The sequence below is a fragment of the Manis javanica genome, chromosome 4, assembly GCF_040802235.1.
Source record: "Manis javanica isolate MJ-LG chromosome 4, MJ_LKY, whole genome shotgun sequence".
NCBI lineage: Eukaryota > Metazoa > Chordata > Mammalia > Pholidota > Manidae > Manis > Manis javanica.
Window position 1 is genome coordinate 55,666,580 of NC_133159.1, and position 17,889 is coordinate 55,684,468.

At 38.2% G+C, this 17,889-nt stretch overlaps 1 long non-coding RNA gene across 1 annotated transcript in view; it reads right to left on the bottom strand.

Moving 5' to 3' along the window:
- The window catches only part of LOC140848912 (uncharacterized), a 53,697-nt gene that overhangs the window by 27,507 nt on the left and 8,301 nt on the right, over window positions 1-17,889 (bottom strand). Inside the window, exons 2-3 of the long non-coding RNA XR_012130204.1 lie at window positions 13,624-13,774; window positions 1,669-2,070 (exon numbers count right to left, since the gene is read on the bottom strand). This is a non-coding gene — a long non-coding RNA (uncharacterized lncRNA). The remainder of the gene's footprint in view (window positions 1-1,668; window positions 2,071-13,623; window positions 13,775-17,889) is intronic.

A 17,889-nucleotide genomic window follows, 5' to 3' on the forward strand; every position in this document is an offset into this window, starting at 1 on the left:
CCTATCTTCTCCCAGTCCCTCTTGTTACCATCTTGGAAGAACTGTCGCATGACCAAAAGCCAATCCTCCTACTTGGCTCCAGAGGCCGGACCCTCTTGCCCTTTCAGGGACTTTGCTCCTTCTTTGTTCCCTTCTTATTCCATCATTTTTCTCTCCCTTCCTAGTGAGTTCTTCTCACTGGCATAAAATTGCTTTGGCATCTCCTATATTTAAAAACAAAAGCTTTAGCTCTGTAGCTGCTACCTTAATTCTCTAAGGTGAACTGCATGGGTCCACACTTCTCCCCTATTCACTCATTATTTTTTATTTTAACTTACTATTCAGGAAATCTATAAAAACATCACCTATACTCAAGGTTTTTATGTGCACCTCTCATATTCCATCTCCCCACATCTCAGTCTTTTTAATGTTAGTCATTCTAGTGAGTATATGGCAGTACCTCATTGTGGTTTTAACTTGCATTTCTCTACTGACAATGATGTTAAGCACCTTTGTTACATGTTTCTCATCTATATATTTTTTTTGGTGAAATATTTTTTGCATATTGTTTGCCCATTTTTGAAATTAGGTTTTTGTCCTCTGATTAAGTTGTAAGCATTCTTTATATATTCTGGATACAAGTCTTGTACCAGATACCTGTTCTGAAAATTTTTTTCCCATTTGGTGGCTTCCCTTTCCATTTTCTTAACAATGTCTTTCAAAGAGCAAATGATTTTGTTTTTGAAATCCAGTTTATCAATGTTTTTCTTTTATAGTTTATACTTGTGTGTCCCATCAAAAAATCTTTGCTTACTCCAAAGTGACAGAGATCTTCTCCTAGGTTTTTTTCCTATATAATTTTAATAGTTTTAGCTCCTTACATTTAGGTCTGTGCTACATTTCAAGTTAATTTTTGTGTTTGGTGTAAGGTAAGGGCCAATTGTTCTAGCACCATTTGTTGAAAGGACTATCCTTTCTCCATTCAAACACCTTGGCTCCTTTGCCAAAAATCAATCGACCATATAGGAGTGGATCTGTTTCTGGACTCTACTGTTTTCCATTGACCTATAAGTCTCTCCTCATGCTAATATCACTCTAGTTGTATAATAGGTCTTGGAGTCATATATGGTAAGTTTCTTTTACTTTCTATAATGGTGGCATGAAGGTGAGGCAGAAAAATTCCCCTCCACAGCAAACTAATATAAAATGGGACAAAATTATTAACAACAATAATTTCACAGCACTGGAAAAGGACCAAAGCCAAGCAACACTGTGAGAAGTTTTACTTGTAAAAACTGTGTCATACCAAATAAAAAGAACAAGTCTGTGGCCTTCATGCCAGGCAGCGGGGAGGAGGCATTCCCATGCACCCACCCCCATGCTGAGCAGCAACACCCAGCAGCTTTATCAGCTGGATAAAGTGGCTGTCTTGGCTTGAGGAGGATGGCAGAACAGGACGGGGAAAGTAAGAGAGCCATAGGAGGGCTGATACAATAACATCTCCAAATAGCTATGGATCAGGGCTAAGCTATATGAGCACCCCAAAGAACCTGGAGTGAGTGGAAAGCCTGGGGAGACCTGTGAATTGCTGTACCTTTAAATGCCTACTCATAAATCGGACAGCAGAGAGTGACAGTCTCATTGGCTTGAAGTGTCTGAGCATAACCTCTACCCAAATCATGGACTTACCTATGTAGGTGTAGGGGAGGCCTCAGGTAGTCAAAAACTCCTCCAGGAAAACAAAAAACAGAGTAGAGACATCAGTGGCAACAGTCTGGGAGAGGCAGATTTTTACAATTTTAAATGTAGATGAGTTAGTTACTGTCTTGCCAATGGTTTCAGCCCCGGGCAAGTTCGCTATGGATTCAATGTGACCAAAGAAACTGATAGCAAACGTTCTTTGGAGTGAAAGGGTTTATTACCCAGCTTGTTCTTCCGCAGGTAGAGCAGTAGCGTCAATGTCTCTGACCAGAGCACTGGGCCGAGCTCTCTATATAGCACAATATTAGCAGGAGCAGTAGCCTAGCAACAGGCCAGTTACATCATCAGGTGGTTTAAGTTCAGTGAAGATCCTGGCCATAGGAACCCCAACTGAAATAAAAACAAAAATCATAAGAAGAATAAAACAGAATCCAAAATCACTAAACAGATTATTTACAATGTTTTTTAACAAAAAATTTATTAGATACACAAAGAAACAGGAAAGTGTGATCCATACACAGAAAGTAAAAATCTGTCAATAAAAACTCACTCCAAGTGACCCTAGGTGTTGGATTTTGCATAATTTTTTTCAAATCGGCTATTACAGATATGGGTAAGGAATAAAAATGTGTATATTAAAATAATTAAGGGAAAATATGCTAATAAAAAAGATCCAAATAGAAATTCTAGAGCTGAGAAGTACCATCTTGAAATGAGTAATTTAATAGATGAACTCAACAGAAGATTGACCCTGATGGAAAAGTCTGTGAGCTTAAAGATAGATCAGTAGAAATTATAAATCTGAAAAACAGAAAAAAAAAGATTAAAGAGAAATGAACAGAATCTCAGAGACCTGTTTGAGATTACATAGAACATTCTAGCCTACACATAGATGAAATACCAAAAAGGGAGGAAAGAGGAAGGGGCAGAAAACATATCTGAATGAAAAATTGGTGAGAACCATACAAGTTATGGTTAACTCCTTTTCAGAAACAATAGAAGCCAGAAACATTGGAAAGACAATTTAGACGTTAAAAAGAAAAATCTGTCAACCAAGAATTCTATATCTAGGCTACTTTTCAGAAAGGAGACAACATAAAGACAATTCCAGATAAACAAACACAGAATTTATTGCTAGCATACCTGTGCTATAAGAAATGCGAAAGAAAGTCCGCCATGCTAAAGGGAAATGACACAGATGACAACTGAAATTCACAGGAAGGAATGAAAAACACTGGAATTGGTAAACATGTGCATAAATATGAACAATTATACTTACGTATTTTCTCTTATATTCTCTTAATTTCTTTAAAAGTTATATAAACCTTTAAAGTAAACATTGTGATAGATAATTTCTTTAAAGCAAACTTTATTGTGGTGTATACAATATATATAGATGTAATATACATGACAAAAGGGAAGGAAATGCTACTAGACTGGTGATAAGTAACCATACTTTATCAGAAATACAGCAGTGTTTACTAAAGATATGTTGGAATAGGTTTAAGATGCGTATTATGTCTTTAGAGGAACTATTAAAAAATAAGGCACAGAAAAAAGCTATCAAATTAGCAGAAGAATTGAAATACAAAAAACAAAATTTTAATTGAAAAAAGAAGTAAAGGAGGATCAGGGAACAAAAATAACAAGAAGATGAGATGAGTATGAAAAAAATAGCAAAATGGCCTACCTCATCCAACCACATGATAATTACTTTACTATGAATGGACTAACTACTCCGATCAAAAGTCAGAAATTGTCAGACTGGATTTAAAAAACCAAGAATCTATATGTTTTTTCTCAAGTGTGCACTTTATGCCAAATGATTTCCCTCATTTGTGGAGTATAACAATGAAGCAAAACTGAAGTAACAAAATGGCAGCAGACTCAGAGACTCCAAGAAGGAACTAGCAATTACCAAAGGCGAGGGGTGTGGGAGGGCAGGGAGGGAGGGAGAAGGGGATTGAGGGGTATTATGTTTGGTACACATGGTGTGGGGGATCACGGGAGAACAGTGTATCACTGAGAAGGCACATAGTGAATCTGTGGCATCTTACTACATTGATGGACAGTGACTGCATTGGGGTGTGGGTGGGGACTTGATAATGTGAGTAAATGTAGTAACCACATTGTTTTTTCATGTGAAACCTTCATAAGAGTGTATATCACTAATACCTTAATAAAAAATTAAAATAAAATAAAGTGTGCACTTTAAATTCAATGACAAAAATGTTATCCCGTGTACTTTTCACTTTTGATATTGTACTTTTCACCTATAGACGTTCCACTTGGGTTTTGTCATACCTTCAAATTCTCTCTTCATTGTAGCTACATTTTCTTCTATCTTTTGAGTATACAGAGCATATTTGTTATAGCTGTTTTAATGCCTGTATCTACTTGTTCAATCTCTGATATCATTTCTGTACCTGTTTTTTGTTGATCAGTTTTTCTCTAGGTTCTGGGTCATTATTTTCCTGCTTCTTTGCATGCCTCATAGATTTTTTTGTTGTTGTTTTATGTTTTTATAGGGTACTAGACATGAATTTATGTTGCTGTTTGTTAGATTTTCTTGTATTCTGGTATTCCTTTAAATTGTGTTTGTTTTTTCCTGGCATACAGTGTTTTGGATAACACCTGGATTCTTTCAATCTTGCTTTTAAGCCTTGTTCTTTCAGGTCCACAGCAGCCTTTAGTAAGGCTTTAGGCCCATTACTAAAGTGTTTGACTTTTAAGTTTCCTACTTGATGCCCTTTGTATTATGAAATCATTCCACTCTAACTTGTGGGAAGAACTTTTGTCAGTCTTGTACAAGGTTCAGAAATTGTTCTGCCTGTTCCTTTCTGATCACTTCCCCTGACCTCGAGTAAGTCCATCCTGCTCAAGCATATATAAGTGCTCAGCCAAAGACATTAAGTTGGCTCCTCTGCAGATCTCTGGAGCTCTCTTTTTGTACGGCTGCCTCCTCTGTAGTACTCTGCCTGGCAAACTGTGGCTACCATGTTCTCCCCTACCTCCAGTCACTGTTTCCTCCACTTAGTAAAACCACTGGACTCTGTTTGGGTTCCCTCTTTTCTGTGCTACTACTTGGAAACTCTTTCCAGGGGGTAAGCTGGCACAATTGTAGGCCTCACTTTATTTATTTTCCTTCACTTAGGCATTACAGTCCTGCTCTGCTGTTGTCCGAATTCTGAAATCATTGTTTCATATAATTTTCTAGTTTCCTAGTTGTTTAAGGCAGAGGGTAAATTTACTCTGTTCCAATGTCTTGACCAGAAGCAGAAGTTTCAAGTCCCTTGCATTTTAAAAATATTTTACAATATAATATGTAGTCATACATTTAAAAACTTTTTTAGGTATTCTAAGATGATTTTAAATGCATAAGAAATAATACTGTAAGTTGTTTGTTAATGATTTGTTTTCTCCAAAGTAATGTTTACAAGATTCTTCTTTGTTGTTCTGCATGTTGTTGTTCATTTCCACCACTGTATAACACTCCATTGTGTGAATGTACCAAAGCTTACTTCTCTTTTCTTCTGCCAGTGTTTGGATTGTTTTAGTTTTGTGCTTTCATGAATAAAAGCCTGTGCTACTATGAGTATTCTTGTATGTGTCTTCCAGTTGATACACGCAAGAATTTCTATAGGCTATATGCCCAGGAATGGAATTACTGGATTTTGAGGTGGACAATATCTACTTTTTAGGACAATGCCCTCCTTTTCATTTTTCAGTCTACTAGGCTACTTTCAGTTTCTCAACTCCTCTTTACCAACTCAGGACCTTTTTCGCAAACCATTTCCCTTACTTGAAATACTCTTCCCACTTGCCATTTACAAAGCTTGCCCTTTGTATTCTTTAGATGTCGGCCTAAATGTCACCTCTGCAGAGAGGCCTTCTCTGACCACCCTCTGGAAAGCAAGTTTCCCCCTTGATTCTCGATCATAGCATCCAGGTCATTTCTTGCATCTCTCCCTGGGCTAGAAGGCTTAGGAAAAGAGAAACAGTGTCTGTCTTGTTGAACATTGTTTATCTAGTGCCTTGCTCAAGGCCTGGGTTCTAGTAGCTTTAAAAAAAATCTTTTTTGAATGAATACATAAGCAAACCAATAAAAGACATTATTATCTCCATTTTACACATAAGGATATTGAGGATCAGGAAGTTTATATCACATAGCAACCATGATACAGATAGTAGGTGAAGAAGTCAGGATTTGACTACAGGGCATGTTTTTCAAGGCTTAAGATAGCACAGTTAATATAAGAAACTCTTCCAACAGTTATGCAGGTGATCTCTTAGTTTCTGGAATCCTGTCAATATCTAGTGTTCCAGGACTTTGGAGAACTTCTTGAGCAGGAACTGATTACAATTCACCCATAGCTAACTGGGCATCTCTTATTCTGCATGCTAACTATAGGTACTTAATAGATTGTTGCCAGAAGGGTTTCCTTGGAGGGTGGGGAATGGGATTACTGGAATACAGTTCACTAAACTTGGACACTTCCATTGACTTAAGATCAACCTTATCTGTACCTTAAATATTAGACAAAATAAGTTATTATGAATTCTTTGTGTACAGGAATCAGGTCCTTACATCTTTGTGTCCTCAATGTCTAGCAGAGTATCTAACTTACAGTGGGTACTCAATACACATTCAATGAGGGAAAAGTGGCAGGAGCTAGGTCATGCAAGGGGACACCATTTCCCCTTAAAGATTAAATAATGCCACTGAGAGTATATGCACATATTTTTCATATACTATATGTGAATGAAATAAAATAGCATGTTCTGATGACTATTACAGAAAATAATCATTATAAGTTACAGTAAAATTAAGTTACACAACAAATCAACATATGCTGGCAAAGAAGACATGAAGCTGTGAAATTGCTTCTAGAATTCTACCTTATGGCAGAATTAACAACCACATACACACACACAAGTACACCAGAAAAAAAAAACCCTAACAAATGCAATTCTGGTAAAGACATAAAAGCAAAACTAAATTCTACAGGATAGCAATATAATGCCTGCTGTTATTATGGAAATCTAAGCAGCGTGTGGCTAAAAAATAGGGGCGTGAACATCAAATCTGGGTTTAAACCCAGCTCTGCCATTTAGTATTGTAAGAACTCATCGAGTCACAACTCTGAGCTTCAATTTTTTCATCTGTAAAGTGAGGACAATAATACTTACACCAACAAATTATTTTTAAGGTTAAATGACAAAACAGGAGTGTTAAAAGCAATCCCTGACATGTGAAATGCTCAGTAAATGAGTATCTTACTTACTGTCATCATCATTATATCATATTGGTATTTTGAGTAAAACATTTTAATGGTCAACTCATGGAACTGGAGATCTTTCATGTCTGTGACAGTACAGAAAGTATTTTTTCTATACTTTCCATAGCCTCTTTTTTCTACTCAAACAATACATCGTTGTAAAGTACCTAGCCAACTGGATTCATCTGTAATGATAACATTTAGTAGCAAATGTATTAGAAATATAAGCAATGCCCATTCCAAGGGAAGAATACTGCATACTCATGATCATGGAGCTTAGAGGATCTTGGGCAACAATTAAAACAAGGAAGACCTTGAGAAAAGTTTGCGAGTGGGAGGTACCTGTCTTGCACAGTAAAGGGGAAAGAAGCTGAGTAGACGTGTGTTTGAATCTCAGCTCCATACTGGATATCTTTGTAAGCAGTAGTTTTTTCATTTATTAAGTGAGCCCATACCTACCTATCAAAATCTCTGTGAGAATTAAATAGTATAATCTCTGCTAAATTGCTTAGCAAAGCACCTGACCCAAAGTAGATAGAAAAAATAATAATAATGATCTCTTCTTTTCTTTCCAAATCTCTTGAGTATTCTAAAGTCCTGGTGGAAAGGAAGCTAAAAAAAATCCTTTCTGTGAATAAGGGGCAGCTGGGTAGGAGTTGAGGCATCTTGTCTAATGGCCTGAAGGTCTTCCTGTTTTCACAAAAGCATGAATTAAGGAAACAACAAATAATGAAGCAGCAAAGGAAGAGGAATTGCTGTATGCCCCCTCCTTTGATTTTTCCTTGATTCCATTGCTTGTCTTCCTAATGTATCTTCTTATGGCTGCTTTGTAGCCTGCATGTTTTTCGAAAAAAATGTCCAGGTAACATGACCATATAAATTATGACAGAGTTTTGGGAACTATGATAAAGGTAGCAGACAAGCATAAATATTAGGGGTTATGCATTTTTGTAGGGATTAATACATTCTGTGAAGCTTCATCTCTTCTTTCAACTCACAATTAGTATCAATTATATTAAGAACTGTGCTAGATACTGATAATATAGTCATAATACTGTCTGTTCAAGTTGTTTGAAGTCCACATCCTTTTCTCTTACCATCAACCCCTGAGATGTGATTGTAAACAAGAATATTTACACAAAGACAAAACTCTTCTATACTGATCTATGACCAGTGTCAGTCTTTTTAATGGTAGGAAGTCAGGGAAGGATATGCCAAAAAAGTACAAAGACAAAACAAATAGACATATAAAAAAAGAGTGAAATGGTGAGTTACAAATTTTAAACTTTATCTGATATCTTCATTGATTCTTTTCATCATTACTAGAAAGTGTGTGAAAAATCTGCCTTTAGTGTATTTTCATGTGTAATAATTAAATCAGAAATATCAATTACTTCCATTTCATTTTGGCACATAATAAGAACTTCAGTGTTGCTTGGCTTGAATGTCTTGAGATACATACACTTTCTTGAATGTTGTATACTAATTGCACACATGGGCTCTATAGGATTTTCCTACATTCCAATTCCCTTTGTCCCATATTTTGTAGTTATTTTAAATTACTTTTCCTTGCTATATTGTTTGCATTGTTCTATACCACCTTAAATCTCTTTGTAATTAAGGAAAATAAATATAAATATATGCCTTTGGCTACCATACTAAATAATTGACATACTTATATTTAAGAAACATTGCAATCTGTTTCTTCCAATCACTGCTTTACTGCTTGATTTGTAACCAGCAGAATGGTTAAAGGTTCAAAAAGCACCCTATAAGTCTGTCTTTTGGGACACATGCAGCTCATAGCATGAAATATTATAGCTGCATAAATTATTAATACCACTTTAATCCTTCATTTGAAATTGCAGTGTGAACCAGACTGTTTTACTGTGTAAACCACACCATGGGAGCATGTTAAGCACCTTTTAAATGCTGCTGTAAGTCTTTCAGCACTCAGCACAGTGCCTCTGAGCACGGTAGGCTCAGTTTTACATGTTTTGCTTGCAGGGCTCAGACCATTTGGGTGCATTTGATACACTAAATCATTCATAGCCAAAGTGGGACTCATAGTGTGTTCAATTCAACAAGCATTTATGAAACACCTATTATGTAATCCTATCGTGTCACTCCTATCCTTAAAATCTTTTCATTATTCCCTATAGTTTTCAGGATAAAATCCAACCTTCTTAGTACAGCATATGAGGCCCTACATAATCTATCATTAATGGCAGATATGTGACACGTAGGCCCCCACTCCTCTCTTCTGCCCCCGTAACTAATGGAACTAATGTACCCCATCACTCCTTCCCATGGAAACTGGACATGGCTTCAGAACCCTTCACAGTACAATTTTCCACGCAGCTACCACTAATAGACCAGAGTTAAAATCTATTGCTAGTCCTACCAGTCTAGCTAGTCTCTTAAAATATCACCAAACACCATTTGCTTCAGCCACACAGAATGGCTTTAGTTCCCTAAACATGTGAGACTTTCACACATGCCTTTGCATGTGCTGTCCCATTTTCCTAGAGTATTCTGCCTCCTTTTCTATGTTTAGCTAACTCCTACTCATTCTGCACAATTTAGATCAAGCTTCACCCCTCAGTCTGATTCTAATGCCTATCTTCCGAGCAGACAAAGTAACTTGCATTTTAATTTATCATGCTGGACCGTGATTGCTAATTGCTTTTCTCTCTCCTTGACTAAAACTAAGTCCTTTGAGAGCAGAGGCCATGTTTTATTTCACTTTGTATCTCAGGCAACCAGCACAGAGCCTGGCGTACAATAGTTACTAAATAAATGTTCAAGAACAAATGTTTCTAGCCATTGTACTAGGTTCCAGGAACACAAAAGAGAATGAAATATAAAAACAGGAAACATTTACTGAGCACTTTCTATGTGCCAAGCCTTGTTCCAAGCACTTCACATAGATTATCTTACTCAAACCTCACAGTAACAACACTTTAGTGTTGATTCTATGATTATCCTCCTTTGGTTAAGTAAGGAAACTGAGACAGAAAGGCCAGGTGATTTCTCCAGGGTAACACCTAGCCAGATAATCTGGTTCTAGAGTTCTACTTCCTGGGTCCTGCATGGATCCTGTCCTCCAGGAGTTCAGAGGGAGACAAACAGGTAAGTGACTCATCACCATATAGCATGGAAGGACTATAATAAAAATATGTGCATAAAGGAGTAACAGAGGAGGGAGTGATTATCGTGGCTGAAGGTTAGAGGGGCAAGCATTCAAGGCAGCTTCCACTAAAGAGGTGGTATTCAAATTAAGTGTGAAGGACTAAAAGGAGCACATGAGATGAAAGGAAGGGGAAGATAGAATAGGCAGAGAGAATAGTACATGAAGCACCCAGAGGAGGGAACCAAAATGATGTTTGAGCACCAGAACCAGCTGCATAATTTTCAGAGTCCAGAGCAAAATGGAAATGCAGGGCCCCTTGTTCATAAATTATTAAGTATTTCAAACAGTTACAGCAGAGCACTGAATCAAACAGCCCTTCTACATGCGGGGCCCCATGCAGTGGCAAAGGCTAGAGGTGCACCTGTGACACCAGACCTGCTGGGCACCATAAATGCTTCTCTTTTGCTGGAACAAGAAGTACCTGGAGTAGAAGTACTTTATGAGACAGGAAATGACACTGGTGAGTTCAGCAGAGGTCAGATCACATGCTATGCTAAGCACCCTAGACTTTGCCCATAATTAACAAGAAGCCATAGAGGGGTTCTCAGCAGTGATGCAACCTGACTGGATTAGTTTGCAAAAAGATACTTCCGGCACTCCTAGTGGGAGTATGTGGAAGGTAAAAGAGGAAAGGTTCAGCAGCAGTAGCAGTTATATTGAGGCCAGCGAGGCTCAAGGCTTGAACTTGGCCTTTTCAGTGGGGATGTCTGAGAACGGTAGATCTCTGAAGTGAGTAGGAGTGCAGCTTGCAGGATTAACACTCAGGGACACACGAGCCCATGAGGTAAGAGGAATGGACCAAAGATTCAACTAACAGTGTGGGGTTCAACAGAACATGGTATCAATTTGCTTGGGCCCACCAGGCCAATTTAATGCAGTGCTTGGAACCATTAATTAGCATCATTCATATCAGGAACACCCCCATCCTGGAGAAAGTCAATGCACGAACTGCAAGAAATGAAGTTTTTGTGCAGATTACTACTTCTGTAACTCTCACAAGCAAAGAGGCACATGAAGAGTCTATTTATTTGTTTCTTGATCTCCTTCCAAAGAACCATGGCTTTTGGGGTCACTTGAGTTTTTCCCATGAAATAGAAAAAGAAATGATCCTTAAACCCTTCTGATATGATTTGATTGCCAAACTGTTCCCAAGAAGCTTCCTGAGTTTTCTTTGATTTTCTGGCACTATTTGACTATGATCTCCAATATAAAAAGGATAAAATTAAATCACACGTTAATGCTTTGGAAATGGAGGTTCAATGTAAATGGAGCAATTTCACTTTCTTTTACATGAAGACAGTAAACAGGTAGATCCTGGGAGGACGATAGTGGTTCACACAACTGAATTACTTCTCCTTAACCCTCTTAGGGTATATTCTTCTATTTAGTTTTTCAAGTTTCAGCCCATTTGCAGAAATTCTCCTAATCATACTAACTTCTCTCTCCCCCCTTTGCTGATACAACCTAGGGAGCCAGAATATCAACATACACAAACTTGAATAGTCAAGGCATGGACCTACTCACAAGTCATAATTATCTTTATTAAATAACTTTTTAGGGAACATTGCAGATTGTATTTGGGTTTACTCTTAATTCCAGGGTTCACTGTCACTTCAAAGTATTTTCTTTAATATTTTAAGTGCTCCTAAAGAGGACAGCAGTCATCTAACAATGTGAGACAATTGGGCAGCTTGGTGTAGCTGAAAGATCATTGGCTTTCAAGGGATGAGGGTTAGTACAGGTACAATCTTGAGCAGGTTATTTAATCTCCCTCAGATACCTCAGATGGGTGTAAACTGTGGTTTATATCTGCCTTGCAAGGTTCATGGAGGACTAAGGGAGCTCACAGATATGTAAATCAATTGTCCTAAAACAGACCATCAGGAAAGTGAAGGTGTGTGTGTCTTTGGTGAGGGAAATTAAGTGTAATATCTGTCTACCCTCCACTCAGTTTTAATTGGTTGGTTCTCAGGGTACCTGAATGGATTTCTTCCCTTTGATTGCAACCAAGTGGGAAGATCCTTACAGATTCTAGCTTCAGAACCGCAAAGAGACTCTGAGGCTGGAATCTTCTGTGTGGGAGACTAAACCACCAGCACTGGGAAACTCGGAATCTTCAATCTCCAAGTAACTGGGGAGCTGTTCACTTTCCTTCCTGGGAACTGCTTTTCAGCCTTCATATTCAGTGCTTACTAGCAATTTCCTTAGAAGTCTCTACCAACTTTCCTGACCTCTCCACTTGATCAGATTCCTTGCTATAGTTTCTCAAAGCCCCCTATAATTGTTTCTTTGTAGAACTTAGCACAATGTTAATCATACAATTAATTCTGTAATTAGTTGTTTCCAGTGCATCTTCTTCAACAGAATGTGAACACCACCAGAACACTGTCTTGTCCATCACTGCGGACTGAGCTTCTAGGGCATGCTCTTGCACATAGTAGTTGCTTAACAACCACGTATGACTAGTAAATGAGTAGGTGCTGGGCCCTTGTTAACTGATTTGGGTAAATACATGTATTTTTCATAGATATAAATGATATGGGTTAGTTTGCTTGATTCATATATGTACTATCCAAACAGAGGACTAGTCTTCACATACAAGGACATTTGTGATTGGTAATCAGTGTAATAAACTTACTGAATTGTCTTTTTCATGGTGGGGATGGATTTCTGCAAATCCACCTATACTCTGTCCCTTAATAATTATTGTGTCTCATGATAGACACTTACAGCTTAGACAAATGACCATCTCTCAAACATGGCATGTCCTCATGTAGTGGGCAAGTGAGGAGGGAAATAGAGCTGAGAGAAACACCTTGCAAATCCACTGTGGTGGTCCTTTTAAGCTTGCCTACAGAACATGGAGGAACATGGGCAAGATGTAGAAAAGGTACTACAGAAGTTTAGTATTCCTGAGAGTAACTTCCTCAGGACTCCCAGCAATGGAGTCAATGAGTGGGTGGTAGGGAAAAACAATGAATACTGAAAAATTACCACATAGAAGACATTGAATCCACTGACATTGATATTATTCCCCAACAGTAGTTGAAGAAACTCAGGTTCAGAAATCTAAGTAAACTTTCCAAGGTCACAGAGCTAGGATCTAAAATAAAGATGATAGAGAATACAAAGAAAATACTGGAAAGCAGGGAATAGAGAACAATAGGATGGGCCTAGCCTACACAGGCTACAGACCTCATTTCTCCAAGAAATTATAATTGCAACAACTGGCCCTAACATCCATACCATTACTCTTAAAAGGCAAAGATTCACGGTGTGTGGGGTGTAGGAGGTGGGAAAAAGGCAGCCCCACCTTAGCCCAGAAGTATCAGTTATCACCTTAGTGCGATGAGTTATCCAATACCTGAAAAGGATTTGAGGGTTGGTGGAAGAAAGGGAGGAACATGGGCAATATGAAGAAATGACACACAAGAAAACAGGTGGTGAACATAAAAATCCTTCTGCCATCACCATTTTGTCCTGCACGAGCCATTCCAAGTCACCACCTTTGCGCTCAGGTACGCAATAGACACATTACAGATCCATGGTTTGAACTCTGCCCAACAGAGGTCCAATCCTCCCCACAGCCAATCTATGAGCTTTGCTTCTTTTGAATAACGACCTGAGGAGAAAAAAATTAAATGGTTCTACCATCAGACAAGTTGTTCATGACAGGACCTGAAGTCACTCTTGACACATCTCATTTATCCATCACAGCCAATTATTTGCCAAGGTTCAGTTCTACCTCTAAAGATGCTGTAAATCCATTTATTTTTACTTCTTCTGTTGCTATCCTCTCCAAGGACCAAACTCCTTATACTACAACAGCCTCTTGGCTCTTGCCTACATCTAAGCCATTCTCTCTCTTGTCCAAGAGCCAGAATGGTATTTCAGAAACATAGAACTGACCATGTTCTTCCCTGCTTAAAATCCGTCAATGGCTGTGTTATTCTTGGCATAAAATTTCAAATCCCTCTGTATCATCTGGTCCTTGACTAACTGCAGCTCCATCTCCTGTTTCCTCACTCCTGCTTGCTGCACTGGACTGCTCTCAGGCTCATCAAGCTCCTTCCTCCTTAATCCCTCACTTGTGTCATCTATCTGCCTCTAAACCACTGTTAATGTCAGTCTTCTTGGCAAGACACATTATAAGCTCCATGAGGTTAGGGATCATGTCTATCATTTTTAGAGACCATTGTCTACCATGCTATCTCCAGGGCTTAGCACAATTCATGGCACGTAGTAAGAGGTCATTTTGTTGGAAGACTGAATAAATATTTGTTGACTGAGTAGCTGAATAACAGTTTCCACTTATTCAGTCCAAAAATATTTCTTGAGTCACTACCTCTGTCAAGTAATATGCAAGGCACTGAGGATACAGTGAACAAAATAAACACAGTCCCTGACCTCTTAGAGCTTAGAGTTTATAGTCTAGTTGATTTTTCCCTTATTTCTCCTGGAATGAAATAATGGATCTAAGATCTTAAATAACTTTACGTAACTATGGTGCTTTCTCTGAGTTTTCTTGAACTACAAGGTTTAGCTCTTAAATTCTCTCTCCCAAGCTTGCTCTTTATTATCTTTCTCATCTCCTCGCTGGCAAGGTAAGATACTTGAAGGCAGGGAACTATTTCACTTTACTTATTCATTTTCTTAGGTCCTATCTAGGTCTTCCCAGATCTACCAAAAAAATTCAAATGACCTATAGTCCTATCACTCAAAGAGCACCATTTTTTCAATGTGATATATATACTTCTAAGTTTCTTTTTAATGCAAAAAAAAACTGTGCTGTGTTTTTCTCATTAAAAAGCGACGTGCTAATTTATGATGATAGAAATCAGAACAGTAGTTGCTTATGGGGTGTGCAGATTGACTGGAAGGGGATAGAAGGGAGTTTTCTGGGGCAATGGAAATGTATATCTTGATTGGGGCTATATCATTATTGGGCTTTTATTTTGATTGGGTATTATATCTTGATTGGGTTATGGAGTATATAAATTTGTGAAGACTCAACAAATTGTACCCTTGTGATCTCTATCTTCCACCGAAGGTAAATTTTATCTCTATTAAAAATACTTTTAGAAAGTAACACATGCTTATTATACAAATCATCATCAAATATAACTAAGCAAAAACAAAAAAATTCAAATGACCTATAGTCCTATCACTCAAAGAGCACCATTTTTTCAATGTGATATATATACTTCTAAGTTATATCATTTTTTACACATAAACACAAAATATGGATTCATACAGAATATAGTGCCTCCTAATCTTTTTTTCATAAACAGTATACTGAGAACATACATAAAAGAGTATAATTACTTCTTAATAGACTATTTAGCTAAACTAAAATCAGGGTCCTAAATTTGTTTCCAAAGCTTTTATACCCTATGATATTCCATCATATTACCATCAACACACTTGCTGAATGTGAAGTGCTATCCCTAAAGAAGTTTCTTGACCAAGAAGGGTCTTCAGTCTGTGGTGCTAATATTGCTAAATCTTAACTACTGGATGATCACTAACAGTAAATCTTTAAGCTGGTACCAGATTTACAATCAGCTTTAACTAAGAACATTCTAGAGACTGAGTACATTAAACATCACCTCAGAATTCATTTTTCTGTCCTCAGATTATTAAGCTGTTACGGGATCCAATTTATAGCATGTTACTCTTATATTTATTGTTTAATTTGTATAGATTCTAATTCAATACAGAGACCGATATAATTGTATGGCTAGACTGTTGTGATCTACAGCTCCATAAAATTTACCACAGCATGAGACCATACACGCAAATCTCAGATTTTTTTATATCTGAAATTCAAACCACATCAAACCTAAGACATAATATTTGAAGTCAACAAAGCCACAGCCTATCTCTAACATTTCTTAAAAATCTATTGCTAAATCTAGTTCACTGAGAAGACATATGGGTAAATATTTTAGTGGGTCCTGTGTTAGTTTCCTGATGGTGGTACATTGACTCAGACAGAAAGAGAACTATTTGGACCTACCCTGAAAATTAGAAAAGCAAGGACTAGAGGCAAAGATCTGTGAGAAAGAGAAATGTCTTTAGCTTTACACTTTTGGCAAGCAATAAAAGGCAGCTTCAGTGACAGCAGCCAGATGGAGATCAAATGACAACTGTGAGCTCATAATGGTCTCCAGCATTCTGGCAAAGCACAGGGGTAGTAGGGGAAGTGGGAGGGATCGGCTTTACTGGTACTACAAGCCAATCTGGTGTGCATCAGTGCTATCTGACGTCAGCTAAAACCAGTTCTGAGGCACTGCATTGGACCCAGCTGCTAGACACTGAAAGCACCCGGCCTGCCTCTCTGTACACCCCAAGGTCCCACCCATAACATTTACAGGACACTACCAGTTAATTTATGTTCCCTACAGCAGGGAGGACCCAGATGTTAAGGCTGCAGTTGCTGATTTGAAAGGAGTTCACAAATACAGGAAGCTCTCAGAAGATAAAAGAAATGTAAGGGTATTCTACAGTTTGGGAAACATTGTTCTGTATTAAACACACACACACACGAGAAGGGTTTGAATAACATCAAGCCCTATTCCTTAGCAGGCAGAAATACACCATTCAGGCTATCAAAACTGCATAATGATCAAAAGTGCACAATGGGGAAAGCTTGGTTCATCTGCAGAGAGGGAACACATATATTGGATTAATTTGTGGCTGTAATACAGTGGAATTTTTCGCATTGTTAGGCAAGGATAGGGAAGCCCAGAACTTTTACTGTCAGCAGTGATATCCCAAATGTTGGAGAAAATGGAAATATGATATTTTACTTAGATGAAGAAATTAAGATCAAAGAAAATTAGAGGGGGAATTGGAAACTGGGTGCCATATAATTAGTTATGGTGTTCTGTGTGCTGTGTACTGTAAGTGCTGTACATATCTTCTCTCATTTAATCATCATAATAAAGTTATGAGATAGGCACTATTATTACCCAGGAAAGAGAAGTTTACGTGCCTTACCCAAGCCTGACTCCAGAGTCTGCATTCTGAATCCAGGCTCTGATGCTGAATGAACATAGTTGTTCCAGAGGAAGACAACCCATGGCCAAGAGGGTGGGCTCTGCAGTCCCACAGATGTGCCTTTGTATCTAGGCTCTGCCTCTTAGCTTTGGATCTTTTGAGCTAGCAACTAGCTGAACCTCTCCACTAGGCCACAGCTTCTCCAGCAATAAAATGAAGAGGGTCATGCGAGTCAAGTGATGTCATATAAAAATTTCATCATGGTGTTAAACATATAATAAGGATTTGACAAATGAACTGTTTTTCTTACTAAATCACAAGTCTAGGTAGATCTCCCAAATCATCTGTCTTGCCAATGGGTTTCAGCCCTGCGCAAGTTCGCTATAGATTTAATGTGACCAGAGAAATTGACAGCAGAACGTTCTTTGGGATGAAAGGGTTTATTACCCAGCTTGTTCTCCGGCAGTAGGTCGAACACTAACGTCTGCCTTTGCTCAGAACACTGGGCTGAGCTCTCTGTATAGCACAGTAATGGCTTATTGCCTAAAGGTGTGGAGTGAGCTAGTCAACCAGGGCCAGGTGAGAATCCTGGCCACAGGAACTCTCGTTTTATCCACAACATCCCTGGAAGCCAGCCTGCTGTTGCTCACAGATTTTAGAAGAAAGTCTGCTAAAGGGGTACCCATGGGTTGAAATTTTGACATCTCAGATTCTTGGAAACTACACTGATAAGTG